The sequence below is a fragment of the Mustela putorius genome, unplaced genomic scaffold, assembly GCF_011764305.1.
Source record: "Mustela putorius furo isolate JIRA1106 unplaced genomic scaffold, ASM1176430v1.1 tig00003983_pilon_pilon_pilon, whole genome shotgun sequence".
Lineage (NCBI taxonomy): Eukaryota > Metazoa > Chordata > Mammalia > Carnivora > Mustelidae > Mustela > Mustela putorius.
Genome location: NW_025422123.1, coordinates 22,268,902 through 22,282,347, shown reverse-complemented (window position 1 = coordinate 22,282,347; position 13,446 = coordinate 22,268,902). Strand labels below are relative to the sequence as shown.

The window sequence follows — 13,446 nt, the reverse complement described above, 5'->3', positions numbered from 1 at the left end:
AGATCCCAGAAAAATGTATGCTAGCCAAATCTGAAGAGATCCAAAACCAGGGGGAGAAGAAAGGGGTACAAAAAAAAATTATATGTATGTATTAGACTGGTGAATAGAACAGAGCCACCCACTTGATTTTGGGTGTATTTTGGTCCTTTAGAAGAAACTACCTCCCAAAATTTTAAATAAAGAAAAACTTATATATATACAAAAATAAGGGTAAACACAATGAAGGGATGGAATATGACTGTAAAGATGAAAATTTAAAAAGAATTCTAAAAAAGGAATTCATAAGTTGGTTGGGGAAAAAAAAAAAGAGGAGGGAATATGGTCAGGCTGGAGACTAGAACAAAGCCATGTGCTAGATTAGGGTATATTTTGATCTATTAGAAGAAATTGTATCCCAAAATTTTTTAGGAAAAAGAAACCTCTATGTATACAAAAAATAAGGTTAAATACAATGAAGGGATAAAATAGGACTATAACAATGAAGGCTTAAAAAGATTTTTTTTTTTTAGAAATGTATTGTTTAGATAAAGTAGTTAAAAAATGTTAAAAGAGGAAAGAGAAGTTAAAAAATTAGAATAAGAAAAAAATAAAATTAAAAAATTTAATTAACTTTGCAAGACTAAAGAGTCATGGGGAGAAAGTCATGAATTCCATGCTTTGTTTTCCCCTTCTCTGGAGTTTCACTGTTCTCCTTCATCAGTGAGCTGGATTTCTTGCTCATCTCCTGGGGGAGGGGCCTGTTGCAGTGATTCTCCAGTGTTTTTGCCCAAGGTGGAATTGTGCAGCCCTTGCCATGGGCTCAGCTAAGTAATCTCCTTCCATTTGCTCTCAGGAGCTTTTGTTCCCTGAACACTTTCCATGGAGCTCTGGAGGACTGGAATGAAAATGGTGGCCTCCCAATCTCTGGCCCAGAGGAGTGGAGAGCTCAAGGTTCACTCTTCAGTGCACCCTTGGAGAAAAGCGCTCAATTGTTCCTGTCTCCCTGGTCTCTGGCTGTACTCTGTGCTCACCCAGCTTGTGACTGAGCATTTTTGTCTCTGGCACACAGTCTCATTTGGAGTCTCCAAATCCAGAAGATTCCTGCCATGCTGCTCTTCCCAGAGCAGGAAGGTGAGTCTTCCAGATCTTCTACTTCTGGGGTCAAAGAACAGCGGCCCTATTGTGCCTTGGTTCTCGGTTTAACGTAACCCCAATCTGAGCGTTCACTCCTTGGCTCTGTCTCTGTAGCCGGCTTCCCTGCTCTAATACCTGGGAGCTCTGCCACACTCAGACACCTCCAATCTTTCTGTGGCCCCTCAGGACCTGAGACCACAATGTCCCCGTGAGGGCTCTACCTCTGCTTAGCCTCTGGAGCAATGTCCCTCAGTGGAGCAGATTTCTAAAAGTTCCAATTTTGTGCTCTGTTGCTCTGCCAATTGCCAGGAGCTAGCCCCTCCCTCCATGGTCTGTCTTCCTGTCACTTCAGATTCACTTCTCCACATGTCCTTTCAGAAAATGGTTGATTTTCTATTCCTAGAATTGCTGCTCTTCTTCTCTCTATCTCCTGTTGAGTTTGTAGGTGTTTGGAATGGTTTGATACCTAGCTAGCTGAACTGCTGTAACCTGATGTCATCTCAGTCAGCTGCTCCTCCACCATCTTTCCAAGCATGCTCAATCTGAGTTCTAAATATAACTTGTATAATGCTCCACTGTCAGATGGCACAGTCATGGGAGGAGGGCATAAAAGAACAGACTAGGAACAACAACAACACATAATAAAAAGAAACTGAATTCTTTCCTGCTATCTCTCCAAAAGATTAAGTTGTTTTGGTTTCGTTTGAAGAAAACAAACAGGAAAATGAGGGTTGAGGAATTTGTGGTACTTTCATAAAGCACAGGGTAACTTCTTGGAACTTCTTTTTCTTCATCTTATTCACATCCAAGTTCTTTACTACTGTACTGCAGCTGGTTCAAAGTCTTCTCTTTTCTCACTACAGACTTATCTCCAAAATTGGCTCCTCCCAACCCAGTTGATGCAGACTCCCTCTTCCCTCCCTCATCTACCCTGAGTTAACTCTCATGTAATGTTGATTTCACCTTCCATGTATCTTTCAATTGCTATTGGCTCTCCCACTCTCCAGATTCTGTATGATGAACAGCCCAGAGCTCATCAAGCCAGTCAACATCATTCCTACTTGAGAGTGTGGGATAAGGAGAGTAGAAAAATGGCCTAGAGTCCTCCTTAGGGATTGATACAGGGAAAGAGCCTACACATATGTATTGAGTAATGGCTTTGGATCCTGTTTTAGAGAATGATTAGGATTGAATCTTGAAAGAGAGAAATTTGATGGAGTTTCTCACATTAGATAACTTTTTTTGTGATGTGTGTACACAGGCAAGGGAGCTGCCTGCCTTTGTTTGAACTGGGAGATCATACTGGCACTTTGGTATATTGTTACATTGACAATGCCTTTCTGTGACAGACCACCAGGAATCCACCTGTGGCAGAAGAAAGTTTGGGCTTATCAACTTGTTCCTGTGATGGCAACCTCACTCCTCAAGGAATTGTGGGTTATCTCAGTAAGGAGGAGTTAGAAAGACTTATTGCAGGATTTGCACTTGTGGTAGATGACTTTGATGAGGGTTGAAGGAAGTAGGGTTTTATTCTGGATTAGATGCTCTCAGGAAGCAGAGGTAATTCTCTGATTAGGTATAATTCCTGCCTAGAAGGCATGGAAACCACTGCTCAAGGCACTGGTCACTTCCAGCAACTAGCCCCCTTGCTACACAAAGCCATCAACTCCATCGGAGAGAAGAGTCTTTTAACTAATGTTTTTGGAGGTCCTTTTAGATAATCCTTATTTCAATACTTGTCCTGTAAATAGAAAGTTAAGTGGTGCTATTTTCTTAGTCTAATGAGACTCACCACACAATGAAGTGTCTGCTTTTTCATGGAATATTTTTCCTATTTTTATTTTTTAAGAGCCTTTCCAGAAAGTGATAGATTGTCTTCCTGGGCCTGGCTGCAGTTTGCCTCCAGACACAATTTCATGGCTTACTGGGTAAGTTTGTGGTCGACTGGAAAGTAAATGAATTGCTTGAGCAGGGGCTCGTTTTTCAGGGCTTGTCCATTTGCAGAAGCTGTGTGACTTCTCTGTCACCTTGGGGACTCTGACCTAACTCAGAGCTACACAGAGTTCATTTTCATCTGTCATCTCAGCCCATCTCCTTCTGAGTCAAATACTTATTTGTAAGATTTTCCTTCTGTAAATACTTTGTAGGGTGTCATGGATCCTTTAAACACCAAGACTGCCAACTCGATTCTCCTCAGCCTATAGTCGTCCTTTAACAAAAATACACATTATGCTTTCCACAAATAGACTGTAATTGGGTGGTGTGCACTGCATGGCTCTTGACCTCCTCTTGAACTCATTGTCCAATGTGCATTGCGCGTCTTTGCCAAGGTTACCCTGCACAGCTCTGCTATTCTGAGACTTCTGGCTGTTGGAGGAAAATGGTTCTTGAGGGGGTCTTGGGCATCTGTCACCTCGTATCCCCAGAGGATTTTTAGCCAGATCTTGTCTTCTCAAGGGTTCAAAAGTTTCCCTGGACTCATGGGTATACTTTCAAGGCAGAGGGCAATGGAGTCTTTTAAACTTTTTATATGTTTTTAACATTTGGAGGATGCCTAATACTTTTGCATCTTTTAAATAACAGGCCAAGAAGATTTAATAATTCTCTCCTCATTAGCTTTTTTACCGATAAATCTATCCCATGTGACACCAGATGATTCTCTCTGGCTCTTAGTGAGATTCCTTTCTAAAACTGTAAGGATTGCAGTCACAAGCAGGTCCTTGATGAATAATACTGCAGGTCAGAGATGCTTGACGCACATCCTTGGCTTCCTAGGGCCCTTTGGGGTTTGTAACTAAAGCTGGAGCTCCTCTAGCATGCAGCTCTTAGGGGGATATCACAGAGAGCTTGCCGGCACCAGAAGTAAGAGAGGGTCTGAGTCTGCAATGTGAGGATGAGAGACTGAAGTTACAAAGGGACAGTAGGTAGAACTTTGTTCTACAATATGTAGAAAAGGTCGAACTTTGACCCCCAATCTAGAGTGATCTCCAGGAGGCCAGCTGACAGCTTGAACATCCCCTCTGGTGCAGAACTCTGTTTGGTTTATCATCATTTCCATCTGTAACCATCAGAACCAGCTATAGCTAAAAAAGAACATTCACCTCCATGACCTTATGGAAGGGACAGTTCTAGCAGAGGCTTCTGTGAGTGTAGGCATGCTTGTTCTTGGAGCATGCTGTGAAAAGCTTCTCACCAAGCCTTGAAAGAGATGCTTTTAGACTACAACGCTTCCCTAAAAACCTCCTTTATGTTATCCAGCAATCAGTCTAAAGAAGTAACAGTGCTAACTAACCACAACTCCACCACACTGGGTAAATGTTTTAGTAACTAAAGAACCTGGGAGAATGGAACGCATAACAGGATCAGCAGTCTGGACAAAAGTCTGCAGGGGGGCAAAGTACAAGGGTGGGAAGAGTGGGAAGAGTAAATTTTTTTAGATTACTTACCTGAATTGACCTAGATAAGGATGGGTTTACCTCTTGAGGAGAGGACTCCCGCTTCTTTTCCTTTCTCCCTCTGCCTCAGCTGTGTCCCCTCACTACTGACCCTTCCCTATATAGGATTCAGGTATGTGTGGACCAACATGGGCCAGAACCATCAGGAGATTCATAGCTGTGAGGTTTTCCTCTCACCCTCACCTCCTGCCCAGGAAATATGTGTGGTAAGTTAAAGAGAAGTGAAAACACCAGGCAAATGACAGAGCAGTCATGTTTGTCTTTGGTGTTTCCAAGTCTCTGGGTGCCTCAGCCTGGTGCTGACTCCCCAGGGGGAGAACTTCACTCTATCCAGGAATATCTGTCATTGCAACCTTGTTCCTCCCTCCCAAAAGGAGCATCCTATGTCCCATATTATCCGAATGCTCTTTCCCCATTTCTAAAATAACAAGTGGCTAGGCTTATGACTAGTTGGTGTTAAATTACCTATTTGGATTTGTTACCCAAATCAAACACATTCTAACATGATACAAAAAATAGCACCCTAATGGTGGTTCTCTAATGTCTTGGTATGTATGGTGCCCCGGATATGACCAACTGCTAGGTGGGGAGATCAGCCTGGATCCTTCTTCAGTCACTCTGGGGAGGGAGGTGATTACTAACCAGCTTCGCACCTTGGACCAGTTATTCCTCAGGGCCTCAGTTTTCTCATCTTTAAATTTGTTGAAGTAATAGTAATATGTAATCTTTATCTAACAGTCTTTGTCAGACACTGTTGTAAGCATGTCATATCTATTAACTTACTGAAACTTCACAACAAATTTAGCTTCAGGCTCTGTACTTTATTTCTCCAAGATATGTGTGTGTGTGTGTGTGTGTGTGTGTGTTTTAATCTGGAAAATATAATTTTAACAACTCTAAGAGTTGATGTAAGTATTCAAGTGAAAACAAATGGAATATGTCCTGCACATAGTGAATCTGTGTGTGATAAATGGATATAAGGAGTTCTGTGATGTTCATTGTTCTTTTCTGGATTTATGGTAAATGGAAAATCCACTCCCTCACTTGAGAAATGCATCAAAGGAGACTAATTTTTTTTCCTTCATGAATTAATAAACCTTCCCCATGCTGTTAAGCAGTCACCTATCTCAGTGTATTAGATTTGGGGTCTTAACTCTTTCCAGTAATTATTTAAATCACCTTCGCTAATGCAACATGGAAAAACTAAGCTATTCGCTATTGATGGGCCCAATGGAAATACGAAAAACAGTTACAACGTGTTTCTGAGGTTGTAAGTACCACATAGACAGGGATTTTGTCCCTTTCTTTTTCCTGTTGCTCTATCCCCAGTGTTTAGAACAGTGCCTGGCACATTGTAGACAATGAATACTTATTGAATGAATCAATGAATGAACAGGACAGCAAACATGAATGCATACCCCTGTATTCTTGTAGATCTGTTCTAAGCAGAGCTGTAAGAAGCTTAGGCCAGTCGTTGGTTGGTTTGTTTGTTTTTTTTTAAATCAAATGAAATAATGCATATGAATGAATGCTCTTAATCAAATGAATGCCCATTAAAAAATTTTGAAAGCTATGAAGCAGTTTTCAGAGGTTGAGGGCATAAATACTCTTATTTCCTGCTGGGTAAGTTGTTGGGAAGAGTTTCCTTAGGAAACAATAACAGGCTTTCTAAGTTTGCTCGAAGTTTATTTAAAGAAAATGCATGTAAGCAATAACTAGAGTGCTGTATTCTATTTGAAAACTGAAACGGGTCCAAGAAGTAAAACATGAGGGAAATCTGGCTTCTCTGATAGTTTGCTGAGTATGTGGCAGATGTGTATGTAATTCAGCATAATTGTTTTTCCACCGAAAGCCAATACTAATCTTTTAACAGCTTCTTACCACATTAGACTCAGTCTTTCACTTTCTATGAGTTCCATCTGAAGAGTCAGTTCTGTTTGGAAAATAAAGCAGAATGCCGTTCACCCAGATGTCGTAGGGAAGTGCAGGGAGCTCCTTGGATCACGGTCCTCTATTACTAACTCAATGTGTTGAGTGTTACCCTCCTTACTAGGGAACTGGAACTGGAACTATGGGACCTCTACTCCCTGTTAAGAGTTCGTTTAATAAAACCTTGTTGTCCATGTAAGTTGAGGAGATCCTGCTCTCTGCAAGCATCTCTCCAATGTCCAGTGGCCCATTTATACAAGTATGAATTGTAGATTTTCATGCTGATGGTATACCACCAGTGATGAATTTGTTATTTGCCCACATCCATTGGTAATTTTAAGATATGATTTATTTAGAAGTGAAATATTTTAAGCAAAGTATATGAAGTTCTCTTGGCTGAGAAGAACTTGTCTTATGTTACATTTGCTTCCCCTCGCCCTGTCCGACCCCAGTTTATACCTCCCTACATTATCCTTATTTCTATGACTTCTGCAGAGCACTTTGTTTATTTAGGAATTAGTTGTCACTTTTTTCTTTAAACCCCCAAGATCAAATGGTTTTTGGGTTACTGCCCACAAGTTCATTCTGCCCCCATGCTACTCTGTATTATCAGCAATTATTAGAACTTAGTTTCCAAACTTTTCCCAAAGGTATATCTTGAGATCTTTTCAGGAAACGTGGCCTATTTTAAATGATATTAAGGGGAATTTTATGAGTGTTCTGGCCTATGGATGTTTCTCTCTTTGATTTATTTAACTATTTATTATAACCTGAGAGTGGGAGTTGTGAGAATATTAGCAAAGAAAAGAGTAGAGACCAAAAGGAATATACTTGGGGCACCTGGGTAACTCAGTTGGTTAAGCATCTGCCTTTGGCTCAAGTCCTAATGCCAGGGTCCTGGGATCGAGCCCCCATAGGGCTCTCGGCTCAGTGGGGAGCCTGCTTTTCCCTCTGGCTTTGCTGTTCCCCCTGCTTGTGCTCTCTTGCTCTGTCTCTGTCAAATAAATTTTTTAAAAATCTTAAAAAAAAAAAAAGAAATGGTCACTTGGTGAAGGTCCTCTGGATTTACCCTCTGTATATGTTAGGCTGCAATCTGTGGAAAGGATCAGAAACCAACGAGGTCGGTGGTTTCTTGAACAGTAAGGGATCCATTAATTCAAATTGCAGGATGTTTTGAGGTTAGGCAGGTTTCAGGCATAATCTGTTACACTGTCTTTGCTTCTGCGTGACCCCCTCGTCCCTACCACCCACTAAAGGTTGGCTTTATCTTTGAGTTGGTCATGAGAAGTGACAATAATCCTCAGTATCACCTCCAGACATTACAACGTTCCCTGAGAAAGTATGGGTCTTTTTTTCCTTCTTTCTGCTTGTCTTTTTAGGCGCACATCTTTCCCACATGACTCCCAGTGGACCTCCCTTGGTGAGTGAGTGGCCAAAACTGCATCTCAGAACTAGTCCTACCAGTTGAAAAAAAGGGAGAGGTCTTGTGGTAGAAGAGCATGGTGAAGCCTTTGGCTTTTTGGAGGAAGCAAGTTATTCAGATGTAATCAGGGTTTAGTGTAGGCAACCGAGAGCTTTAGCTGTGCCCTTGGAGGGCAGTCGAAAAGATTCTGAAAGACAAGAAAATGTAAAAACAGGGTTCTCGACTCATTGTAGGTGTTTGTATATGGGTCCAAAAGGCACAAAGCGGTCTCTTAAATATTTGAAGTAAAGAGGAATTAGGAAAGACTTTGGAGCACTGGGGTTACATAGCTAAAGTAGATTCATATATTTGGTCATGCCATCCAGGAGAGAGCTCTAACTCTAAGGTATGATAGGCCCATCTATCTTCCAGTTAGCAGCCCCGTGAATAAGACAAGCAGGGGGAAACTTGGGTGGTTAGGGAGTGTTAATGTTAGGAATGCAAAGAGAACTTCTTCTTTTTCCCTTTTTAAAGATTTTATTTATTTACTTGACAGAGAGAGATAGATCACAAGCAGGCAGAGAGGCAGGCAGAAGGAAAGGGGGAAGCAGGCTCCCTGCTGAGCAGAAAGCCTGATGCGGGCCTTGATCCCAGCCTCGATCCCAGGACCCTGAGACCTTGACCTGACCTGAAGGCAGAGGCTTAACCCACTGAGCAACCCAGGCACCCCTGTAATATACTGCCTTCTGCAGGGCCACAAAGAGAGCTTCTGAGTTAGTGAAAGATTTCATCTACTTGTCTAATTGCCATTCCTCACTATTTAAAAGGTATTGTTAAACATCGCTTTGCAAATTGTCCTGTTCTAGGTAGTGAGGTAGGTCAGTAGAAAAAAAAGGAAAGAAAAGAAATGGATAGAATTAAAAATGCACTTCTAGTTTGCCTTCGATTAAGGCCAAGTGGCCTGGTGAGGTGGGCTAGGGCGATGGCACATTTGGGTAGAGACTCCTAATTCCGAAGTGATTACAGGGAATGGGCCTCTTAAAGTCCTCTCTTCTCAACTGCCATTAGAGGTATCCGCTCCTAAGTGCTGGATACTTGCTGTCTTTCATCGTATTTGTAGGATTTGTTGCATGTGATTAATATATCTTTTTTTTTTTTCAAATTTTATTCTTAATTCTCATTTTAAAAGTCTCTTTTAGAGTCTTTGTTTATTTTCATTTCATGTGGAAAACATATAAGGCAAGCCCCATAACTGATAGCGAAAACTAATTGTATTAAATTTTCCTGTTCACGAGGGCCTTTTTTGGAAAGAGCAAAGAAACTGAGAGGGCTTTGGTGAAATCAATTGAACAAAGGCCCAAATATGGAAAATAAGTAAGTACTCGCTGAGGCAGCTTTTACGAGGGGTTGGGGAGAGGATAGCTTTGCAATTGACCGGCTCTAAAAAGGCCGAAAAATAAAAAAGTGTCTTTTCTTTTGTGTGAACATCTGACAAAATCTTACTAATTTCTTTTGGGTAGGAGGCCTGCCAACATGAAGAAAAGAGCAACTTACATTTTCTTCTGCATTTTGTAGCTAATGCTATTTGGCACCCTTGTAATTTGACAGCTGCATGTGAATCACAGATTACTGAACAGAGGGATTGGTGAAAGTCTTACTCAACAGACAGTCATCGTACAAGTTGTGAAAACTCACTGGTTCAAAGCCCCTACAAACTAAGACTTTACCTGAGGCTTCTTCGTTTAGCTCTTTAGTTTTTTGTTTCGTTTCTGCGCATGTCTTCTATAATACGTCTCAAAAACCCTAAAATGGACCCCTCCAAATGACTTGAAATCTGGAAAATATGCTTCCCTGGCCAATTCTGGTTTGCCTCAGTAGTGTTTTGAAGACTTTCTATGCTAAGTGCAAACATTCATATACCAAATTCCATGGGGCCTTCATCATTTTTAATGTGAAAAGAATCTGGTTTTGGTTTCTTTAATCTTTTATGGCCAAATTGGGTCCAGAAGATGAAACTGTGGCCCTACATTTTCCAACTAAGCAAAGCTTTGCTAATAGACAGGAAATATGTGGAGACCCTGTGCAATCAAATCTCCCAAGAATGCTTTCTTTTAGTTTTGAAACAAAGAGATCTATTTAACACACAAGAAAAACACTGTCCTCTAGTCTTAAAACCACTGAGAGCAGGAAATAATCTCAGAGGTCTGAAGCCCAGCATTATTTGAAATCCACTTGGAATAGGAGACCCGTGTGGACCGTGCAATGGCCCACCCTTTGCCTGTGATCAAAGCTGCTTTTATGAACGCTACTCAGGTGAGTAAAGAAACCCTTTTCATGCGGCCCATTTCAAGGCTTTGACATTTTTTCTGTATATTTATTATTTTCTCCAAAATAAGGGTTCTTCAATTGTGATATGTGGATATCCAGAAGATCTCTACGGATGAATTCAGGAAGTCTGAACTCTGTGGAGTCTTGAGCTCACTTTTCTTGTAGAGAGATCTTAATTTATGTCAGAATCTGAAAGGAGTCACTGATCACCCTCAGAAGTTAGATAAAACTTTTTAAAGACTTCTATTCATGATATTTTGAGGCTGTGTTTTAGTATTTCTCTTTCCTGGGATGTCTGAGTTTCTCAGTTGGTTAAGTGTCTGCCTTTGGCTCAGTCATGATCCCATACTCCTGGGATTGAGTCCTGCATCCGGCTTCTTGCTCAGCAGGGAGACTGCTTCTCCCCCTACCTGCCACTCCCCTTGCTTGTGCCTGTGTTCTCTCTCTGACAAATAAAATAAAATCTTAAAAAAAAAAAAAGATTTCTCTTTCCTTGTAAAGATTTGAATACTGAATAACAGCTAGAATTAAGTGAATTCTGACTATATAGGTACTATATAGGTATACTTCTACATTTCTCTGATAAAAATTACATTTTTATTTAAGTTCTATACATTTTCAGAGTCAGATGGCTTCACAATATTTATTATAAAAATATAGCATGACTCACCTGATTTCTGCTTCCCATAGGCAACCATTTCAACTTTCTTTTTTCTTTCTCTTCTTTTCTTTCTTTCTTTCTTTTTTTTTTTTTTAAACACATGATGTATTATTTGCTTCAGGGGTACAGGTCTGTGAATCATTGGTCTTACACAATTCACAGCAATTACCATAACACATATCCTTTCCAATGTCCATAACCCAGCCACCCTATCCCTTCCCCCCAACACCCCATAATCCTCAGTTTGTTTCCTGAGAGTAAGAGTCTTTTAGGGTTTGTCTCCCTCCCCAGACTGTCTTGTTTCAGTTTTTCCTTCCCTATCCCCCATGACCCCCTGCTCTGTATCTCAAATTCCTCATATATCATATGATAATTGTCTTTCTTTGATTGACTTATTTTGCTTAGCATAATACCCTCTAGTTCCATCCACATTGTTGTAAAATGTGGCAGGATTTCCAGGGTTTTTGTTTTTTGTTTTTGATGGCTGCATAGTATCCCATTGTATATATACCACATCTTCTTTATCCATTCATCTGTTGATGGACATCTAGTTTCTTTCCATAGTTTGGCTCTTGTGGACATAGCTGCTATAAACATTCACATGCAACATGCCCCTTCGGATCACTACGTCCATATTTTTAGGGTAAATACCCAGTAGTGCAATTGCTGGGTCATAGGGTAGCTCTATTTTCAACTTTTTGAGGAACCTCCACACTGTTTTCCAGAATGGCTGCACTAGCTTCCATTCCCACCGACGTGTAGGAGGGGTCCCATTTCTCCACCTCCATGTCAAGGTCTGTTGTTTCCTGACTTGTTAATTTTAGCCATTCTGACTGGTGTGAGGTGGTATCTCATTGTGGTTTTGATTTGTATTTCCCTGATGCCAAGTGATGTGGAGCACATTTTCATGTGTCTATTGGCCACTTGGATGTCTTCTTTACAGAAATATCTATTCATGTTTTCTGCCCATTTCTTGATTGGATTATTTGTTCTTCGGGTTTTGACTTTGACAAGTACATTATAGATTTTATACGAGGCCTTTATCTGATATGTCATTTGCAAATATCTTCTCCCATTCTGTCAGTTGTCTTTTGGTTTTGTTGACTGTTTCCTTTACAGTGCAAAAGCTTTTGATCCTGATGAAGTCCCAATAGTTCATTTTTGCCCTCGCTTCCCTTGCCTTTGGTGATGTTTCTAGGAAGAAGTTGCTGTGGCTGAGGTGGAAGAGGTTTCTGCTTGTGTTCTCTTCAAGGATTTTGATGGATTCCTGTCTCACATTGAGGCCTTTGCTCCATTTTGAGTGTATTTTTGTGTATGGTGTAAGGAAATGGTCCAGTTTCATTTTTCTGCATGTGGTTGTCCAATTTTCCGAACATCATTTGTTGAAGAGACAGTCTTTTTTCCATTGGACATTCTTTCCTGCTTTGTCGAAGATTAGTTGACCATAGAGTTAAGGGTCCATTTCTGGGCTCTCAGTTCTGTTCCATTGATTTATTTGTCTGTACCATACTATCTTAATGATTACAGCGTTGTAATAGAGCTTGAAGTCTGGAATTGTGATGCCACCAACTCTGGTTTTCATTTTCAATATTCCTTTGGCTATTTGGGGTCTTTTCTGGTTCCATATAAATTTTAGGATTATTTGTTCCATTTCTTTGAAAAAAAAATTGTTAGTATTTTGAGAGGGATTGCATTAAATATATAGATTGGTTTAGGTAGCATAGACATTTTCACAATATTTGTTCTTCCAATCCATGAGCATGGAACATTTTTGCATTTCATTGTGTCTTCCTCAGTTTCTTTCATGAGTACTTTATAGTTTTCTAAGTATAGATTCTTTGCCTCTTTGGTTAGGTTTATTCCTAGATATCTTACGGTTTTGGGTGCAAGTGTAAATAGGAGTGACTCCTTAATTTCTCTTTCTTCTGTCTTGCTGTTGGTGTATAGAAATGCAACTGATTTCTGTGCATTGGTTTTATATCCTGACATTTAATTGAATTCCTGTATGAGTTCTGGCAGTTTTGGAGTGGAGTCTTTTGGGTTTTCCAATTAAAGTATCATATCATCTGTAAAGAGTGAGAGTTTGATTTCTTCTTTGCTGATTTGGATGGCTTTTATTTCTTTTTCTTGTCTGATTGCTGAGGCTAGGACTTCTAGTACTGCATTGAACAGCAGTGCTGATAGTGGACAGCCTTGCCATGTTCCTGACTTTAGGGGAAAAGCTCAGTTTTTCCCCATTGAGAATGATATTGGCTGTGGGTTTTTCATAGATGGCTTTGATGATATTGAAGTATGCTATCCTCTATCCCTACACTTTGCAGAATTTTGATCAGGAAAGGATGCTATACTTTGTCAAATGTTTTTCAGCATCTGTTGAGAGTATCATATGGTTCTTGTTCTTTCTTTTATTAATGTATTGTATCACATTGATTGATTTGAGGATGTTGAACCAACCTTGCAGCCCAGGAATAAATTCTACTTGGTCATAGTGAATATCCATTTAATGTACTGTTGGATCCTATTGGCTAGTATTTTGTTCAGAATTTTTGCATCCATGT

At 40.3% G+C, this 13,446-nt stretch overlaps 1 long non-coding RNA gene across 1 annotated transcript in view; it reads left to right on the top strand.

Annotated features, from left to right (window-relative positions):
- The first annotated feature begins 988 nt into the window (after positions 1 to 988).
- The window catches only part of LOC123389531, an 89,369-nt gene continuing 76,911 nt past the window's right edge, over positions 989 to 13,446 (top strand). Inside the window, exons 1-2 of the long non-coding RNA XR_006604148.1 lie at positions 989 to 1,110; positions 2,963 to 3,041. This is a non-coding gene — a long non-coding RNA (uncharacterized LOC123389531). The remainder of the gene's footprint in view (positions 1,111 to 2,962; positions 3,042 to 13,446) is intronic.